Genomic DNA, 17,187 nt, shown 5'->3' on the forward strand with positions numbered 1-17,187 from the left:
GTTACAGGCCCTTATGGCAGTACAGCCATTCCTTATTTTTCATCAGGACAGAGTTTCATTGAGAATCAATCCTACATTTATGCCAAAGGTAGTATCCATGGTTTCATTAAATCAAGCTATTCACTTGCCTACCTTCTTTCCAAATCCACAAAACAAAGGGAAGAAACTTCTACACACCCTGGACATACACAGACAGTTGCGCTACTACTTGGACAGAACTAAAGGTTACAGAAAAACTGACCAGCTGTTGGTAGCATATGCTGCTGGTACACAAGGAACAGCAATTTCAAAATGGATAGGGAATTGCATTCGTTTTTGTTACTCCTTTCATGGAAAAACTGTGCCTGCTAACATTAGACCTCATTCCACGCGAGCCGCAGCCACCTCCACAGCCTTCTTAAGAGGGGTGGCTACCAAGGACATTTTAGAAGCTGCTACATGGAGCTCCGTGCGTACATTTGCCAAGCATTACAATTTACCTTTATATTCCAGATCCAGAGCAGGCTTTGCTACGGCAGTCCTGCAGGGCATTTTAGCTACACCATCCTTTACATAGTTCCTCCACCCCCAGATTGGCTATGGTATTCTACCCATATGTGATGACTGCAGATGCATCCTTGAAGGACATAGTACAGTTTTGTACCTACCATAAATGTAGATGTCCGATAGGTATGCATCTGCAGTCAGGTTTACCCTCCCTCCTTCCCCTCTGTGGTATTTCTTGGGTACTTACCCCTCTTATAGCTAGCTGGGGGGATCTATTATGGTGTATTTGTTTTTATATTATTGTGCATGTTTAGATTTTTAAATGCATCTTTCCAAATTTAGCCTTCCTTAGAGGGCACCTGGCATCTGGGGCAAGAAAAACTGAGGAAGATGGCGTTGGCTGATGCTTTTATACCCCATATGGTCTGTCCTTCCAGCCACAAAAATAAAATGTTAAGCAGGCAGCATTCGTCACCACAACGGGCTAGCAGTTTTGCTTCGGCCGCAGGTGGGTGTCTCTGCTGTACCCCATTTTGTTGTACCTTAGACCACTAATCATTTACCCCAGATCTCTGTAGTCTAGCACATACAGTCACTATGACTGGGGGTTAGCCATGTCCTCTGGTTGTTGGTATCTCCTCAGTGGATATGGAAGCGTCACTGTTGTCGGCTCTGGGAGTTGGAAGAGGGAATGTTTTCCTGTTGTGTTAAAATGCAGTGTCCATCCCCAGAGAAGCAGCTGCTGTTAGTGATATGCTTGGCCACGTTTTTTCTTGTCAGAAAGAAACAATCAAGCATGTATCAAATTTCTTTGGGTAGGTGTAGTTTACTGGGACTGGCTCAGGGTTCAGGCTGTTGATCCTTCATGTAAAGTAGCTTCTGGTAAAAGAAAGAGGGAGTCTTCTTTTCTTGAAGAGATAAAGGTTCTGAATCTGAACAGGACGATTCCAGCAATGGATGCAGTTTTATTTTTTCCACTTCAGATTTCTGATTTGGACTAAAGAGGAGAGCTCAGTTTGATTCTTCCTCTTGAGGGTTTTCTTTCTCTAGGACTATTGCTAGAATGTGCCAGTACTTCCAGTGGGAGTTTACTGAGGTTCTCTCTCCAAAGTACAGTGAATTGCACAGAAAGGTTTCCCATAACCTAAACAGATTTCCTCCTGTTCTGTCTGCTTTAGAGGATGTGTCTTGCTGCCTGCGGTTTTAATTCCAGCCCTACTATTTCCAGTAAGGATGGAGAATATCCTTGATAGGTATGGGGAAAAGTGTATACTTGTGCATCAGTGATTTTCAGAATTTTGAATTGTCAGGTTCATATGTTTTGACAGATTGTGTTAAGTATAAGGAGTTTTTTTTTTTTTTTTTTTTATCAGCAGTTTCTCCTTTCTCTTTTGCAACAGTCTGACTTTCAGAACTTTTGTTGGTAGCGTTCATCAAGGTTCTAGATTGCAGTGGGAGGAAATTTCTCCTTCCCAGGGGTCTATTTCTCCTAGAATCTGTGGCTTACTAGCAAATCACTGGGATGATCTGTGGGTCAAAGTCACTAAATAATGACATTTGAGTGTTAGCATGCATTTTTCTGAAAAATATGAAGTCTAAGACAAATCGTATTCTATCAACTTTCTAAGTTTATAAGAGCAAGATTTAAAATCTGTCCTGATTTGTTTTTTGGGCCTCCCCCCCCCCCCCAATTATTTTTTAGTTCACATTTGTTTACCTGGAAAGTTCGACTGGACACGGGTCCATTTTCAGCAGAGGCCCAGGGAGAAAAGCACCAAAATCACAAATATACATAATAGTACAGTGGAGATTGAAAAAGTACAGGGTAGTATATAGCTTTAGGGTATGAGCTATGCAATACAAAAACATAATTGAATTATTTTACAGATTATACAGTACAAAATGTGTTTACATATGGATACATTGCAGAATGGATGATACAAAATTGTTGCATGTATGTGCTAAATAGATTCCAGAGTAGCTATACAAAATGTTACTGATTTCAAATAATAACTTGCTTTATATGCATGGTAAACTAGAGGTATGTATTGGACATTCATTCAGTAGGAAGTAGTAGAATTTTATCAGGTGAGATTTTTAAAATATTGTTACTTTAAAACTAGTGCAGAGCCAGGTTTCATTTAAGTGTGACTTTAGTAGATTTTTGAATTGAGCTATAGGGCAGGTTGAGGTTATTGGGGATAGTAGTTTGTTCCATATCTTGGGAATGAAGTTTGAGAAAAGGGCATCCCTGGCAGAGTTGTTTGCTTTGGTGGTGGTAAGTAGTAGTTTGTTGGTTGCTGGAACGGAGACAGCGAGCGTTTGTGGTTGGAGAAGGTTCTGGAGAAGGGGTTTTATCTGGATGATGCAGGATTTTATGGGCAAAGGTTAGTTGAGTAGTAGTTAAGGTAGTTCAAGCCAATTTAGTAATTTTAGAGCTGTACAGTGATGTGTCCAAGAAGGGATCTGTGGCGAATCTAGCAGTTTTATTACAACATCAATCTAGTTTGGCTAATTTTTTTTGAGATTAGTTAAGATGGGAGAGGCATAGAGAAGTGTAGACGAGGTGGGTGTGGGCAATGGTTGCTTTTGTCTTTGTTTAGGAATTGTTTATTTCTGTAGATGGTGCCTAATTTCTTATCTACTTTCTTGATGACTTGAGAGAGATAGATATCAAACTTTAAGGTGTTTTCAGTTTCAGCACCCAAAGATTTTGTCGGTTACTGGACAGATAGTGGTCTTGTTTAGGGATGTGATGGAGAATGGCAGGGTAGATGAGGGTGATGTTCATCGTGCATACAGCTGCAGTAATCACATATGGGTTCTCTGCCGTCAGGCGGTCCCTCGGTCGGCCAAATTCCAAAGTCTTGGTCCGGCGTCGGTTGTTGTCGCTTTCTTTCCTGACGTCAGTGCGACAGGGGTATATAAGACACAGCCGACGCCATATTCTTCAGTCTTTTTTGCCGTGCGGTGCCCGAAGCAGAAGCAGTTCGCAAGTGCCGGTCGGCCAGCTCCTGAATTTACGAAAAATTGGAAACCGAAGTCTTCTTTAAAGCTAAGTACCCCGTTGGGGAAACTTTTCTTGCCTCAGACCGATGTCAGACAAAGTTAACAATTGTATTTCTTGTGGGAAGCAAATACCGCATAAGGATTTCCATTCCCTCTGCATACCTTGTTTAGGCCCAGACCACGACGTCTCGGGCTGTCGCTTTTGTGCTACTTTCAATAAACGCACTATTAAGCGTCGGGCGGAGTTCGCCCAACATTATTTTGGTAAAGCCTTTGATTATAAAATGTCATCGGAGACTCCGACTACCGTTTTGTCCAAAAAACGCAAGGACAAGGACTGACACGCGAGGTCCGTGGTCTCCACCGACACCACGCCAAAACCGACTGCACGTGGTCCGGTTCTCAGCGAGACGCCTTTGCAGTCCCTGACTACCGACGACACTTCTTTGGCGGTGTCTTCTGTACCTGAGACCGCAGGTGCCTCGGCCCTTACTCAGACTACAACCACCGAAGCCACTGTGAGTGTTGAGTTTCCTAATGTGGACAGGTCCACTTCCACCCAGGGTGTCTTTAGGCCCTCATCTTCCTTTTCCATTAAGGCCTTTACTAAGTCCAAATCAGCTATGCATCCCAAGAGGCCTGTTGCTCAGGGCCCATCCCCAGGCCCCATGCCTTAAAAACAGATGCTTAAAATGGCTGAGGATTTGATTGCCCTTATCAGGGGTTCTCAACCCCCTCCAGACAAGAGACCCAGAGTGCAGGAAGATTCTCCCTCTTCTGAACAGGGTTCCATTTTCTCAGAACATTCTGATGTAGAGGAGCACTCGTACTCCCCTTATGAAGATTCGGATGCAGAACAGTCCATTCCTTCTGTATCTCCCCCAGAGGATTTCTCTTTTGGGGAAACCTTGCACACCTTGAGGGAGCACTTCCATTGGGAAGGCCAAGACTTTTCTGATTCCAAGAAAAGGCTTAGGGAATTTCTTTTGTTACCTCAACACAGACCGCTGGCTATACCTCCTGTCTTGGACATACTTGATGATGTTTACTCGGAGGCTTGTCTTAGTCCGGATTCCCTGCCTCCTGCTCCAGTCAAACCTGATAGGTACTACAGAGTTCCTAACTCTCACCAATTTCTTTTCAAAAGCCATAACGCTGACCCTGAAACCATTTCTCAAGGTGCCAAGGGAATGAAGGCCTCTACTGCCAAGAATCCACTACCTTCAGAAAGAGAATCTAGATCCTTAGAAAGGTGGGGGAAAAAGGTATACACCTCGGCCACCCTAGCCATGAGGGCCTTAAATTGTCAGTTCCATATGCTTAAATACCAGCAGTTTCTGTTATCTCAATTAAGAAATAAAATGTCTCAACCTGAACAAGCAGATTTGAAGGAATTGCAGGATATGATGCATAGTGCAGAACAAGTGGGTAAACACACCTTACAATGTGGCTATGATGCCTTAGAGGCCTCAAGTAGAGCTGCTGTTAGAGGATCAGTCATTCGTAGACATGCTTGGCTTAGGGAACAAAGCTTGCCTGATCATGTTAAAGCTAAACTACTAGATGCTCCTTTACAAAAGGATTTACTATTTGGTACTAATGCTGAGGAGATGCTACATAAAATGGAAGAAAAAGCTAAATCTATGCAAACTGTCAAGGCTTTTCTACAGGTACAACCACCTCGTTTTAGCAGAAATTGGCCTTCTAAAAACTGGTCCTTTCCAGCCACGGACAAGCCCCAAAGAGGGTAGATACAGGTGCACAAGGGGCAGAGGACAATCTCAAGGATCATATAGAGGCAGACAATGGCAAACTCCAGCACCAAGAGGTGGCGAGGACAGTGCACAACAATACAGAAGACAAACCCAATGACTTCCTCCTTTTCATGCCAAGCAAGTCTCAGATGGCATCTCCCTTGGGAGGAAAGCTGGCATTCTTTACAAGAAATTGGCATATCACAACAGACAAATGGATCTTGGACATTATAAACAGAGGCTACAGATTTCATTTTCACACTCTTCCAAAATGAGAGGCATGCCAGACCTGCCACACAATCAAAGGGCAGAGGCACAAATACAAATTTCAAAACTCATGGACATGAAAGCTATTCAAGAGGTACCTACTCACGAACAAGGTCAAGGTTTTTATTCCAGACTATTTCTGGTACCAAGGAAAGGAACCGACTGGAGACCCATTTTGGACTTATCCATCCTAAATACATTTCTACTCGTACCAAAATTCAAGATGCTCACACTACAGCAGCTTCTTCCCATGCTGGGCAAGGGGTTTTGGCTGGTAACATTGGACCTCAAGGAGGCATACCTGCATGTCCCAATCAGACAAAGTTGCAGAAGATACCTCCGATTTCTTGCAGGTTCAATCCACTATCAATTCTCTGCATTGCTCTTTGGTTTATCTACTGTGCCCAGAGTATTCACGAAATGCCTGGCATCAGTAATCGCCTACTGCAGACTTCAAGGGATACAAATTTACCCTTATTTGGATGACTGCCTGATCCAAGCGGACAGCAAGCACAAACTTCTGGAACATCTGGCTTATGCAATACGGTTACTGAATTCTCTGGGATACACAATCAACAAAGAGAAATCCAGGCTAACACCATCTCAGAAAATAACTTTCCTGGGTGCCAACTTGGACACAAACACCCAGATGGCCTATCTTACGCCAGAAAAACAGGGGCAACTAACTCAGTACCTCAAAATACTAGCAAATTGTACCAGGCTTACTGCAAGGAAAATCCTGCAGGCTCTGGGCTTCATGGCATCTTGCATTCTTTTAATCCCATGTGCAAAGTTGCATATGAGAACTTCAATGGTACCTAAAAAACCTATGGTCTCAGCACAGCCACAATTTGGAAACAATAATACCAATAATTCCATGTTTGCAAAAGGAATTTTTATGGTGGGCCCAAGCATGTCAAACAAACACAGGTCTCCCATTCTGCAAGCCTCAAGCAAATCAAGTCATCACAACAGACACCTCAGATTACGCCTGGGGGGCGCACATGACAGACAGGTGCATTCAGGGCAAATGGTCCCAAAAGGAGAAGCACCTTCACATCAACCAAAAAGAAATGCTAGCAGTGATGAATGCAATTAAAGCATTCAAGGACCTCCTGCATCCAGGACAATTATTAATAAGAACAGACAACACCACAGTAATGTGGTACATAAACAAGGAGGAACACATTCATACCCCCTGTGCAGACTAGCCATGACACTTTGGAACTTGGCTCTGGAATGGCAAATGGAACTTCAAGCACAGTACTTGCCAGGTTTGGAAAACATGCTGGCAGACAGTCTAAGCAGAAATATGACGGATCTGCATGAATGGAAGTTGCATCCTCCAGGTGTTTACACAGATAATCCAAGCGTGGGGAAGGCCAGACATAGATCTCTTCGCCTCCCACAGGAATCCTCAATTGGAAAAGTTTTGTTCAAGGACCTTCCATCCAAAGGCCTGGAGAGTGGACACCCTTTCATTCAGTTGGACAGCATGGACAGTGTACGCTTTCCCACCTCTGCCTCTTCTGCCCAAGGTGCTCTTGAAAGCAAGAGCAGACAGACCGAAGATGATACTGATTGCTCCAGACTGGCCAAGACAGCACTGGTACCCACTCCTGAGGAGCCTAACACATACTCCTCCCTGGCTTCTACCTCTAATGCCTCTTCTGCTGACTCAGCACAGCTACAAAACTCTTCACAGTCAGCTGAAAACACTCAATCTCGCTGCATGGAAAATTCCTTAACACCACAACAGATCCTACTCCCCAAAGAGTTGCAGGACGTCATTCTGGAGGCCAGAAGGCCATCAACTAGAAAGGCCTACTCCGCAAAATGGAAACGGTTTTGCTCCTGGAATGAGAAAAAAGGCCAGGATCCTAGAAAACTAAATTTGCCTCGGGTATTACAGTATCTAGCTGTACTGCTGAACAGTGGGCTTTCATTTTCCTCCATAAAAATCCATGCCTCAGCCATTTCTGCAGAATTCAACACGGATCCACCGTTATTCTCTCACCCACTTTTAAGACAGTTCCTCAGAGGGGCTAAGAATATAAGACCACCAAGGAAACAACCAGTGCCAGCCTGGGATCTTAATTACATTCTAGAAAAATTAACATTGCCTCCCTTTGAACCAGCTACCTCAACAGATTTGCAATATTTGTCCTGGAAAACAGCTTTCCTTCTGGCCATTACCTCAGCTCGTAGGGTTTCGGAGCTACAAGCCCTAAAGTGGTATCCAGGGTAGCTTTGAATCAAGCCATACACTTACCTACCTTTTACCCCAATCCTCAAAACAAAGGGGAAAGGCTGCTACATTCCTTAGACATCCATAGGCAGCTACGTTATTATTTGGACAGAACAAAGCCTTTCAGGAAATCAGAACAGCTTTTTGTGTCCTATGCTGTAGGAGCTCAAGGGAAGCCTGTTACCAAACAGACAATTTCAAAATGGATAGGCCACTGCATACGATTTTGTTACTCCTATCATGGGAAATCTGCCCCTACAGGCATCAGATCCCACTCCACCAGGGCCACAACTACCTCTACAGCCTTCCTCAGAGGAGTTCCTACCAAAGATATCTTGGAGGCAGCCACTTGGAGTTCTGTGCATACCTTCACAAAACACCTACCACCTGCCTTTATATTCCAAAACTAGAGCAGGCTTTGCCACTGCTGTATTGCAGGGCATTCTGGCTCATCCCAGTTCCACCTAGTGCCTACCACCCTGTGCGTAGCTTTGGGATTCTACCCATATGTGATTACTGCAGCTGTATGCACGATGAACATAGTACCGTTTTGTACCTACCATAAATGTAGATGTTCGAGTGCTAATACAGCTGCAGTACAGGTTTCCCTCCCTCCTTCCCCTCTTGGTAAAGGACTAGTGGCGAACACCTCCTCTTACAACCTAATTTGGGTTATCCTCCTATGGTGTATTTGCTTGCAACTACTGTTTTTTGATTACATGGCATTGCTTGAATATATTTTTATATATAATTTATGTATTGCCTTCCTTCTGGGGGCACCTGACATCTGGGGAAGAAAAGACTGAAGAATATGGCGTCGGCTGTGTCTTGTATACCCCTGTCACACTGACGTCAGGAAAGAAAGTGACAACAACCGACGCCGGACCAAGACTTTATGATTACTGCAGCTGTATTAGCACTCGAACATCTACATTTATGGTAGGTACAAAACTGTACTTTTTTGTAGGGTGGAACAGGTCTGTATTAGCAAAGCGTAAAACCCTATGCACGAATACCAAAAACATCTACCCCTATACCACGAACCGTAAAAATCCCGAACGCACTAAACCACGAAAAAATAATTTCGACCTGTCATAGTCAGCCAACCCCAACTCCCGCTGCATACTACCTACCCAAACAGAATAAATAAACCATATACATACACTAACCAAATCCTTCTTCTAACCTAAAGCACCAAAACCCTACCTCCAACACTACACTAAACCCCACAAACACTGCTATCTATGCACTCTCCTTAACCCCTCCCTAACCCTAAGGTCAATAACTACTGCACACATCCCCTACAGACCTGCACCTAAACAAAATAAATAATACACATGCATATTAAACCCTACACCTAACACTACACTAATTCTTACATACAGTACCTTTCTAAGCACTTACCTTAACCCATATCTATCTATCGCACACTTACCTTACGGAGCCGTACTGCAGACGGGCTAACCAAAATAAATCGACATTTCAAAATTTGCGGTTTTGACCGTTCGGGGTTTACATACTTCGCGCAATACATACTTCGCGCAATACAGTTTGCCTTCTTCATATTCGCCTAAAGGGATTTTCGATCACGTAATAGGAACCCGGGTGGAACAGTAGTAGTTTGGTTTTGTTGGGGTTTAGAATGAGCTGGATGCTAGTGAGCCATGTTTCAATTGCCAGAAATGAATTTTGGGTTATGGATTGTAGGTCTTGTAGAGAGAAGGCTGTGCAGATCAATGTATAGTCATCTGCGTATTGTTTAACTGTTGTGAGAAGAGGGGTATAGATGTGGTAGTCGGTCAATGAAGAGAGAGAATAATAGAGGTCCAAGGGTAGATCCCTGGGAACTCCTAATGTTACTGGAAGAAGGGGGGAAGAGAGTTCATTTTGCCATTGAACAGCCTGCTTGGTGTCCTGATAGGTAGCTTTTAAACCAGTTTACAGATGCAGTGCTAAGGTTTAGAGTAGAGAGTACATTAGTTTATGGTTTACCATATCAAAGGCTTTTGAGAGTTCCAGGAAGATGGCTGCTACAAAATTTCCAGTGTTTCCATGGTGGTTGACTTGAGTTAGTGAAGGACATTAAGGCTGTGTTAGTACTGATAAGGGCGAAAGCCATGTTGAGTGTAAGAAGCTTTTGATTGTGTATATGGTGCATCAGCTGTGTGTGTGTATTACTCTCTCTGATATTTTGGATAAGGGGGCTAGGATGGCAATTGGTCATTAGTTAGTCAAGTCAGTGGAACTGCTACCTTTTATGTAGGGGTAAGATATGGGAAAGTTTTCAGAGATTGATCTCTTGATTAGTATGGCTACTGGATAGGTTATTGCTTCTGTTGCTATTTGTAAAAAAAATCAGCAGGAAGTTTGTCGGCTGCAAGTGTGGTTGGCTTTAGTTTTTAAAGTAATTTAGCTGTGGTACCAACGGGGACTGGTTGTAGTTTAAAGGCGTCGGTGTTATTTTGAGATGTAAATTGTTCTGAGGTTGTGGGTGTGTGTTGAGAATTTGAGAGGGCTAGGATGATTTCTGTGAAGTATTTATTGAAGTGAGTTGCTATTCTGTCAGTTATTAGTTACTGATGGTGAGGGAGTGGTGGATTTGCCTGGATGTAGTAGTGTATTAATGGCTGCCCAGAACTTTTGAGGGCTGTTCTGGTGTTTTGTTTGAATATTATGGTAGTAGTTGAGTTTGTCCAGTTTGACAAGTTTCTTAGCTTTTTTCAATTTTAGGTAGGTTGCTTTTGTGGCCTGGGTTTTGTTTTTATGAAACTGTTCTCAAGCTTTATCTTCTGCTTTTAATAGGGATCGGGATTCCTTAGTTAGCCATGGTGCATGGCAGTTTAGTATATTTAGGAAAGTAGAGTTGAATAAATTAACAGCTTCTTCTAGGGGTAGATATTTAAGAGCCTGCCAATTGTCGCTGTTTAGGGCTAAGATGAAATTATCAGGGTTAAAGTTTGCTTCATTTCTGATTGTGCAGAAGGTGGATGACTTGCATTGTGTTAGGCTTTGCCCAGATTTCTTGTGCTAAGAGGTTCAGAGGTATGAAGGGGAGGCTGGGGTAAGCGGGACTAGTTGGATGGAATAGTATTGACTTTGTGTGGATGTACACAATTTTTCTAAGTCACTACTATTACCCAGAGTCTAGAACTCGTAGAAAACCATTTTGAGTTGTTGCAAAGGTAACTACTTTTAGTGCTGCATGAGTGTTCGTGTAGCATAGAACAACAAAACAAAGTAAAGTGTTTCTTACTGCAGTGGTCTTCTGTTTTTATTTCTGCAAGACTGTTTATATTTCATTTCCATTCATCTGTGACTTCACTGCCTGCCTTAAGATGGAGGTTTCTTCACTTAAGTGTTCTTTAGTAAGCAACTGCCCATTGCTTACTAGCATGTCAAGTGTCCTGTTTTCTTAGCTCCTTCACACCGTATTGAGTGATGCAGTTAATTGTAATATTTTACAATGCTGAAGGGCATTTAATCTGAAGTGAATTTTGTTGATTCCAGTTGTATATAAAGTTAAATATAGTTGCTTGTCATAATTGTCGGCCACTTGTTGCTTTTTGATATGCATAGTACTCCTGTTTAAGCACTTATAAAGGAATGTGAGCCTGCAACACCGACTGCATGGAATGTAGCTAAAAGGCAGGACTGCAATTTAACAGTCTGTATTTGTTGACTGGTACTGTACATTTTCTTTGATGGTAATTTGTAGTTGCTGAGAAGATAGTAGTGTAAATACTACTCTATGTCCAGGCCATTGTGGAGTTAATTCCAGTGCTTTAAATTGTGCACGTAGAAACTATTTTCATCATTGCATGCATGCGTTTCCTGTACCAGTTTTTGGTTGCTGTATCCTCTTCGGGCTTTTCCCAGTTGGGGGTCGCCACAGCGGATCACCTATCCACTCATGGTTGGCAGTGGAGTTTTACGGTGTTGAGTTGCCAGCCCGGCACCCAACCTCCCACAGAAGGTGCACACACATGCACGCACTCATGCCTAGGGCCAATTTAGAGTATCCATTCCACCTATACCATGTCTTTGGGATGTGGGAAGAAACCGGAGCACCCTGAGGAACCCCACGTGACCACAGGGAGGACATGCAGACTCTGCACAGAAGGCACCCCAGCCAAGGATTGAACCGGAGAACCTTTTGCTGTGAGGCAGCAACGCTAACCGCTGCACCACCATCTGATGGCAGTAATTGCCCATGTGGATTTCCATGCCTCCTGAAGCGAGACACGTTTATGACAATGAAGTTTAACTCCTCTTAACCATGGGTATGGTTTCCCTTTATTTCTGGATTATAGTAAGCAAAGGATATTGCACTTGGCTAAGTTGGCTGCAGGGCTTGGGCCTAAGCATAGAAACTGAACTTCAATCATTTATTGTTCAAGCAGTAAGCTGCACCGTGGGTGCAAGTTGTGCAGTAACATCATTCCTACCGTGGCAGTAAGCATGAGGTGGAGTTCTTCTGCCAGCCTAGTAATGGGTTTACCAGTAACCCACTGTTGTGCCTTGCTACTACCGTTTTAACATTGTTTTTCTAATGTTTGTTTTCTCTACAGTCCTTTAGTAATTTAGAATTCTGTCTTGCTATATGCAGTTATTTTTTTCAGTAGATTTATGAGATTAAGTAATTTTGTAACATTAATGTGTTTGTGATATTCTAGGGAAAATGTCTTCTGTTGAACCACTGTCTGAAGAAATGTAAACATGTTTAATGCTGTTTTGTAAGATTTGCAGAATTTCTGATCAGTGTTTTGTGATCAGAAATGTTCCATGCAAATGAAGCCCCCAACACACACCTGTGTGAATACTCAGATTTTTTTCCTTCGGTTTCATATCTGGTCACCATGTCCTGCCACATGGCATTTTCAAAATCATCAGGAAAAGAAGGCACACTTAATTAAAACCAGTAAGTTTAGAACAAGAAAAAGTGACAGAAATGAAATAAACACTACTAGTAGATAATGAGCTGCAAGTTTTTTTTTTTTTTTTTTTTTTTTTTTTTTTGCATCTAGTAATAGTTGAAGGAAAATCGAGTGAAATACGAGAATTTCTATGCTGCATTGCACATTTAAGTATTAAGTTATTCCATTAAGTCAGTAAAGTGCTGTGATTTTGTATGCACTGGTTCTTTTTGCATAGAATTCTTAGTGTTTCAGTTGACTGTCTTCAACTGTTAATTTTTATTCAGCTGTAGATCAGCTTTTTTTCTATCATGGTCTCTAGCAGCTCTTGTATCCCATTTTGCCTTTTGGAGTTTATTTCATTTTTGAAATTTTTGTTCGCTCCAAGTCTAGAGGTTTTAATTGAATGTGTCTTGTTTTTCTGTTGGTTTTTTTCCCTAGATTCATAGTGATATGACAGTACTGATTTTGTCTTATGGTGATGGGAGCCATGATGTTTCTTCAGAAAGTGTGGCTTCAAATTTCCTGTCATAGAGCAGCTGGAAGTTGACTACTGTGTTCATCGTACTAGTCAGGTGAGTGAAATGAAGGCCAACTCCATTGTTGCTGTTCTCTGAGGTTGTGTTGTGCCACCTAGTTGAGGATTAGCATTGTCATTGCTGTTTTGTGGCTGTGTAAAGTCAAATTAAACTGTATTGTCATTTATAACTACACATGAAGCCTAAACAACATTTCATTCATCAGCTCAATTCTTGATATTACAAAGGAAAGTGAAACAACACACACAAGTAGAGGAATAAGCATAGCTAACAAATACAGTACTACTCCCATTACACACACAGAGCAGAGACGTTTACCAACACTCGTATATGAAAAGAATATCCTCCCCTAAGTTAAATATCTACCCTGTTTTAAAGTAAGACCGCGCACACTATAGATTGAATTGCTTAAGTTATTTGTCTAATATTCACATGAGTGAGTTAAATAGTACTTACTGTGGATATAATAAATATTGCACTTAGAATGTATATGAGTATATAATGCACAAGTAAATAAAACTTGATTTGTCCAGACCTCTGAAACTAGTGCCAGAGTTTAGAAGTCTAATCACTGTAGGGTAGAATAGCAGATGCTACAATATCTCCTGCCCGATGCCAGATTCTCAGACAGTCAATGCGCAGGATTTGTGTTGTCCTGTATTATTGTGGTGACCTTTAGGATTTGCAGAATAAAGATGTTTCGACTGAAGACTGGGACCTGTTACTTCTCTGCAACCCTCCTCACTCTTTGTAGTGCCTTCCTTTCTGTAACTGTCCAGCTTCCAAGTCACACTTTGAAGTTGCAGGTGAGGATGCTCTCTATTGCACCTCTATAGAAGGTGGAGAGAATGAGGAGGAAGCTTAGCGTGGAGGCGTTGGTGCGCTTTGTTGACCATCTGACTGGTGTTTCCCAACCATGAGAGATCCACTGATATGTGTACATCCAGAAATTTTGTACTCAACATTGTAGCAAATCACACTGCTCAAATGTACATGCTTGTATAATTTCCTTATTTTTTTGTTTACTGTATCAGCTGTGAATAGTTTCATGTTACTGAATGTCAAATATTTGTGTACCTCACATCCTTGTATTACTGCTTACATATTCTGTATATTTCTGGATAACTTGTCTCATTCCTGCAATAGCTCAAGCTGTAAACAGAAGTATGTGTCAGTTACCACTCATTATGCACCTTTTGTTGAATATGTTGCTAAACAGTTTGGCATTCTTGCAGTTGTTGGGGAATACTTGCATGTATCCTATATTTCCTGTTTTTAGTTTGCTTGAGCTGATCTTAAGATACAAACACTCTTGAGTGTAAATTAGTGTTTCTTTACAGTTTTCAAGCTTTCTTAGGGTGTATTAGCCAGACTCTGGTTGCTGCACTTGAGATTGCTTGAAATCCTGCTATTGCTAAATTTAACATTTGCATTACGTCTATCATTTTGTATAGCAGGCATGATATATTGTGTTCTGTTATAGATGCAGATGTGAGGCTTCAGTTTCAGACTTGGATTACTGCGTTTGTCTAGTCAGTTTTTGTGCCTTTCAAACTAAGTTGTATTGCATCAGTCATCTAGTCTAGCAGACATTTTTTGTTCTTTGCGAAAGTATGTATTTCAAATTATGTAGAAGTAGTCGGCATTCATTATGTCACTGTAGTTTTAAGTATGTGGGATGTATCTGTCCAAGGATATTTGCTATCTGATCAGTAAACAAAGTTTTCAGGCATCTTACTTTTGTAGTGCTCATAGCAAAATAATCTGTGGTGGTAAAACAGGATGCACCAAAACTCAGAATTGTCTTGCTTACACACACATATATGCACACACACACATACATACTTACATACACAAACACACACACATTGTCTTTTGCCTGGATGAACCAGCACAACGTCTGGTCCTGTCGTGTCTGTCCTTCATGCCTAAAACAGTAAGGAGTAGTTAAACTCTGAAAACATTTTTTGAATGCCGAGTATCTACGAGACTTGGTGCATGCAGTCCACGGCATCAGATACCTCTTCAGTGAACTTACCACACTCAGCAGAGAAAAAAAAGTTGGCTAGAGAGCAAAGTGTCTGTCTACCTCTCTTCTGCAGTCTGACTGATTCTTCTGAAACTCCTGCGCAGCCTTAAAACTGTCAGTCCATTCTGGTCCCCCTGATGTGTCTCATCTTGAGGTTGCCAAGGCATGGAGACCTTGCATGTCCCTTCAGGTCATATATCTGGCAAAACTTGATGGGAAAAGGAAAATTAAGTTTTGTACTCGGAGGCCGAGGGAGGTGTATACCATGAAGGATTTTGTCCTGTTGTTATAAGTCTGACTTGTGGATTGCTCTCCCAAGGCCATAAGCCTCAGAACCTCTAAAGTACATACAAAAAACTAAACACCTGTTTTTCACATCCTTGCCCCTTAAGTTCAGAAAAGGGTCCAAGGAGGATTGGTTTAACTTTGGATAGGGCTTATTTAAAGTCAGTCTCTCCAGCCTTCTCTTCCAGCTTCTTCCACTGTAAAAAGAAGTAGAACAACTCCTTCCTCTGAAGAGGAAGCTCTAGGAGTCTGATAATCAGTACTTAAGGACTACATTACACTTCTCGGTTACCTTTCGTACTGAAATTGCAAACTTTTTTTCTTCTGGCACAAAAAGCTTCTCTGGTCACTTTAGACCTCAAACTTGCCAGTCTACACATTTCTTGTCATAAGATCCACAGATGATTATGTTCTTGTTTCACTTTTGCAGTCATCTTGCAGAAGTCAGCTGGAATGCCCACAGAATAATGTTGAACGGTGCTAAATAAGTGAAGCCCAGCTTGAACAGGCAAAATATCCACAAGCAACAAAACATATATAGATCTCTGGTTAAGCGCTTTCACCCACAAAAAGTTGACTTCATCAGAACGCAAACACAAGGTAATTCTAGTAATTTTATAGTCTTTTTGGCACCAAAACTCATTCAAAATTTTAAAGTGCAAGTGCCTTAATAAACCATTCCATAAGTACATATGAACATACTGTACATACATTTAAATGTTAAATACACTGCCTATTAAAAACATTTAGTATTTGTTAAAAATATAAACGTGATAATGGTACTTGTTCACTACAGTGGTAAAAAGAGCTAACTTCCTATTTTGCTCTTTAGGGTATACAACCCAGTAAATATCTTGTCAAAAATATTCAAAATTAGTAAACCAAAATGTACACTATACATTTTAAACTTTGTACTGATATTTTCAAGTAATTCAAATATGATTATAATTAATTGTTAAAAACCTTAATCAGATAATAAATTATAAAAAAACAGTAATCGCATTAAGATCATCACCCAACATCAAAATGTACAGAATTTACCCCATTTGCAGTAAAGGTTTACTTGAAACGTATTCATTAACTCCTGGCTCCCTTGTGGCATCCGTTAATATTTGCCATATGCTTTCCCTCTTGCCTAAGAGTGCTTTAATGTTTCCCCCAAGTAAACTTAGTACAACTTGATCAATAATAGCAAACTTGAATGTATGTTCAACCCCTCGCAAATTAATATGCCTATACAGTGCATTATTGATATCTTTTACTCTTGTACTGTACAGATGATCATGAATTCATTTCCTGAACTGTTGTTCGGTCTTCCAAGTATAAACCTCTTTAACTCTCACCATTAGGGCATTGAATTGCCAGTTTCACATGCTGAAATGCCAGCAACATGTTATAGAACTTAAGCATAAATTATCTATCTTTACAGACTGTGCAGAAAATAAAGAATTACAAGAGCTTATGCATTCTGCACGCCAAGTCAGCAAGCATAATTTGCAATGTGGCTTTGACACCCTAGAAGCATCTTGCAGGGCAGCAGTCACTGGTTCTGTACTGAGAAGGCATGCTTGGCTTAAGGAGCAGACCTTGCCAGACCATGTCAAATCAAAATTACCAGACGCACCTTTGAACAAGGACAATCCATTCTGCACCAAAG

The 17,187-nt window shown here is 41.5% G+C and overlaps 1 protein-coding gene across 5 annotated transcripts in view; it reads left to right on the plus strand.

Annotated features, from left to right (window-relative positions):
* PLEKHF2 (pleckstrin homology and FYVE domain containing 2) overlaps positions 1 to 17,187 on the plus strand; it is a 209,617-nt gene that overhangs the window by 42,625 nt on the left and 149,805 nt on the right. For 2 of the 5 annotated variants that reach the window (XM_044065616.1, XM_044065618.1), the window contains exon 2: positions 13,119 to 13,252. The exons of the other annotated variants lie outside the window; for them this stretch is intronic. The gene's annotated coding sequence lies outside the window, so the exon portion shown is untranslated. The remainder of the gene's footprint in view (positions 1 to 13,118; positions 13,253 to 17,187) is intronic. 5 annotated transcript variants of the gene reach the window in all.

Source organism: Protopterus annectens, chromosome 3.part0 (assembly GCF_019279795.1).
Source record: "Protopterus annectens isolate FY-2018-M chromosome 3.part0, PAN1.0, whole genome shotgun sequence".
In the NCBI taxonomy this organism is placed as follows: domain Eukaryota; kingdom Metazoa; phylum Chordata; order Ceratodontiformes; family Protopteridae; genus Protopterus; species Protopterus annectens.